We start from the raw sequence: 4,140 nt of genomic DNA, 5'->3' as shown, positions 1-4,140 counted from the left end.
GCTTCTGCCTTGGTCTGGGAGTGTGGACCCACTGCCTGGCCCCCAGGCTCAGGGGCAAGGGCCCGGAGAGAGCAACACCCCGAAGTGCTTTTCTCCCGGGCTTGGGAGCATTGTGCGTGCCTGGCGGGAACAGCGGGCGGGAGTGTTGCAAACCGGCCTTTGGAGGCAGCCGGGGAGGTCTTCCAGTGGGAGAGGGCCGGTTGTGCTCAGAGGCCCCACAGGCCAGGGGCAGGACCCAGCATGGCCCCTGCCCCTGGCCAGCCTTGCCCAGACCTTCCTGGCCTTCGGGGGTACTGCCCCACCAAGGGGCAGGCTGCGGGGACTGGGTCCAGACATGCCCGGGCGCCTCCCCAGGCTCATCCCCGCTGGTGCCTTTCCCCTGGGCCTAGGCCTCGGTTGAGGCCTCCTTGGAGAGGAGGTTGCTGGCAGGGGCTGTCTCCACACTGCAAGTGCTGGAGCTCAGAGGGCCTCGTAAGAGGGAAGGGACCAGCAAGGGGCTGGATGCCCAAGACCTCTTTGGCCCAGCAGCCTCAGGGCAGCAGGGAGAGCAAGAGGCCCAACTTGCCCCTAGGTCGGCTCTGCCCCTTCCCACACAGGCGGCCAGCCCAGCAGCTGCCTGACAGACTCTGGCTCCCCTGAGCTCTCTGCCGGGGCAGGGGGCAGGAACAGACGTGTGCATGTGGTTCTGCCTTGGCCTGGGAGTGTGTTCCCCCTGCATTGCCCCCAGGCTCAGGGGCAAGGGCCCGGTGAGAGCACCACCCCGAAGTGCTTTTCTCCCGGGCTTGGGAGCATTGTGCACGCCTGCTGGGAACAGTGGGCGGGAGCGCTTGCAAACCGGCCTTTGGAGGCAGCCGGGGAGGTCTTCCAGTGGGAGTGGGCCGTTTGTGCTCAGAGGCCCCACAGGCCAGGGGCAGGACACAGCAGGGCCCCTGCCCCTGGCCAGCCTTGCCCAGACCTTCCTGGCCTCTGGGGGTACTGCCCCACCAAGGGGCAGGCTGCGGGGACTGGGTCCAGACATTCTCGGGCGCCTCCCCTGGCTCATCCCCGCTGGTGCCTTTCCCCTGGGCCTAGGCCTCGGTTGAGGCCTCCTTGGAGAGGAGGTTGCTGGCAGGGGCTGTCTCCACACTGCAAGGTGCTGGAGCTCAGAGGGCCTCGTCAGAGGGAAGGGACCAGCAAGGGGCTGGATGCCCAAGACCTCTTTGGCCCAGCAGCCTCAGGGCAGCAGGGAGAGCAAGAGGCCCAACTTGCCCCTAGGGCGGCTCTGCCCCTTCCCACACAGGCGGCCAGCCCAGCAGCTGCCTGACAGACTCTGGCTCCCCCGAGCTCTCTGCCGGTACAGGGGTCAGGAACAGACGTGTGCATGTGGTTCTGCCTTGGTCTGGGAGTGTGGACCCACTGCCTGGCCCCCAGGCTCAGGGGCAAGGGCCCGGAGAGAGCAACACCCCGAAGTGCTTTTCTCCCGGGCTTGGGAGCATTGTGCGTGCCTGGCGGGAACAGCGGGCGGGAGTGTTGGAAACCGGCCTTTGGAGGCAGCCGGGGAGGTCTTCCAGTGCAAGAGGGCCGGTTGTGCTCAGAGGCCCCAGAGGCCAGGGGCAGGACCCAGCAGGGCGCCTGCCCCTGGCCAGCCTTGCCCAGACCTTCCTGGCCTCCGGGGGTACTGCCCCACCAAGGGGCAGGCTGCGGGGACTGGGTCCAGACATGCCCGGGCACCTCCCCAGGCTCATCCCCGCTGGTGCCTTTCCCCTGGGCCTAGGCCTCGGTTGAGGCCTCCTTGGAGTGGAGGTTGCTGGCAGGGGCTGTCTCCACACTGCAAGGTGCTGGAGCTCAGAGGGCCTCGTCAGAGGGAAGGGACCAGCAAGGGGCTGGATGCCCAAGACCTCTTTGGCCCAGCAGCCTCAGGGCAGCAGGGAGAGCAAGAGGCCCAACTTGCCCCTAGGTCGGCACTGCACCTTCCCACACAGGCGGCCAGCCCAGCAGCTGCCTGACAGACTCTGGCTCCCCTAGCTCTCTGCCGGTGCAGGGGGCAGGAACAGACGTGTGCATGTGGTTCTGCCTTGGCCTGGGAGTGTGTTCCCCCTGCCTTGCCCCCAGGCTCAGGAGCAAGGGCCCGCAGAGAGCATCACTCCAAAGCGCTTTTCTCCCGCGCTTGGGAGCATTGTGCGAGCCTGGCGTGAACAGCGGGCGGGAGTGTTTGCAAACAGGACTTTGGAGGGAGCCGGGGAGGTCTTCCAGCGGGAGAGTGCCGGTTTTGCTCAGAGGCCCCACAGGCCAGGGTCAGGACCCAGCAGGGCGCCTGCCCCTGGCCAGCCTTGCCCAGACCTTCCTGGCCTCCGGGGGTACTGCCCCACCAAGGGGCAGGCTGCGGGGACTGGGTCCAGACATGTCCGTGCGCCTCCCGAGGATCATCCCCGCTGGTGCCTTTCCCCTGGGCGTAGGCCTCGGTTGAGGCCTCTTTGGAGAGGAGGTTGCTGGCAGGGGCTGTCTCCACACTGCAAGGTGCTGGAGCTCAGAGGGCCTCGTCAGAGGGAAGGGACCACCAAAGGGCTGGATGCCCAAGACCTCTTTGACCCAGCAGCCTCAGGGCAGCAGGGAGAGCAAGAGGCCCAACTTGCCCCTAGGGCGGCTCTGCCCCGTCCCACACAGGCAGCCAGCCCAGCAGCAGCCTGGCAGTCTCTGGCTCCCCCGAGCTCTCTGCCGGTGTAGGGGGCAGGAACAGACGTGTGCATGTCGTTCTGCCTTGTCCTGGGAGTGTGTTCCCCTTGCCTGGCCCCCAGGCTCAGGGACAAGGGCCCGGAGAGAGCACCAGCCCGAAGCGCTTTTCTCCCGGGCTTGGGAGCATTGTGCGGGCCTGGCGGGAACAGCGGGCTGGAGTGCTTGCAAACCGGCCTTTGGAGGCAGACGGGGAGGTCTTCCAGCGGGAGAGTGCCGGTTGTGCTCAGAGGCCCCACAGGCCAGGGGCAGGACCCAGCAGTGTCCCTGCCCCTGGCAGCCTTGCCCAGACCTTCCTGGCCTCCGGGGGTACTGCCCCACCAAGGGGCAGGCTGCGGGGACTGGGTCCAGACATTCCCGGGCGCCTCCCCAGTCTCATCCCCGCTGGTGCCTTTCCCCTGGGCCTAGGCCTCGGTTGAGGCCTCCTTGGAGAGGAGGTTGCTGGCAGGGGCTGTCTCCACACTGCAAGGTGCTGGAGCTCAGAGGGCCTCGTCAGAGGGAAGGGATCAGCATAGGGCTAGATGCCCAAGTCCTCTTTGACCCAGCAGCCTCAGGGCAGCAGGGAGAGCAAGAGGCCCAACTTGCCCCTAGGTCGGCTCTGCCCCGTCCCACACAGGCAGCCAGCCAGCAACAGCCTGGCAGTCTCTGGCTCCCCCCAGCTCTCTGCCGGTGTAGGGGGCAGGAACAGACGTGTGCATGTCGTTCTGCCTTGGCCTGGGAGTGTGTTCCCCCTGCCTGGCCCCCAGGCTCAGGGGCAAGGGCCCGAAGAGAGCACCACCCCGAAGCGCTTTTCTCCCGGGCTTCGGAGCATTTTGCGTGCTTGGTGGGAACAGTGGGCGGGAGTGCTTGCAAACCGGCCTTTGGAGGCAGCCGGGGAGGTCTTCCAGTGGGAGAGGGCCAGTTGTGCTCAGAGGCCCCACAGGCCAGGGGCAGGACCCAGCAGGGCCCCAGCCCCTGGCCAGCCTTGCCCAGACCTTCCTGCCCCCGGGGTTACAGCCCCACCAAGGGGCAGGCTGCGGGGACTGGGTCCAGACATGCCCGGGCGCCTCCACAGTCTCATCCCCGCTGGTGCCTTTCCCCTGGGCCTAGGCCTCGGTTGAGGCCTCCTTGGAGAGGAGGTTGCTGGCAGGGGCTGTCTCCACACTGCAAGGTGCTGGAGCTCAGAGGGCCTCGTCAGAGGGAAGGGACCAGCAAGGGGCTGGATGCCCAAGACCTCTTTGGCCCAGCAGCCTCAGGGCAGCAGGGAGAGCAAGAGGCCCAACTTGCCCCTAGGGCGGCTCTGCCCCTTCCCACACAGGCGGCCAGCCCAGCAGCTGCATGACAGACTCTGGCTCCCCTGAGCTCTCTGCCGGTGCAGGGGGCAGGAACAGACGTGTGCATGTCGTTCTGCCTTGGCCTGGGAGTGTGTTCCCCCTGCATTGCCCCCAGGCT

Source organism: Dama dama, unplaced genomic scaffold (genome assembly GCF_033118175.1).
Source record: "Dama dama isolate Ldn47 unplaced genomic scaffold, ASM3311817v1 ptg000109l, whole genome shotgun sequence".
Taxonomy (NCBI): domain Eukaryota; kingdom Metazoa; phylum Chordata; class Mammalia; order Artiodactyla; family Cervidae; genus Dama; species Dama dama.
Note: the sequence above shows the minus strand (reverse complement) of the source record.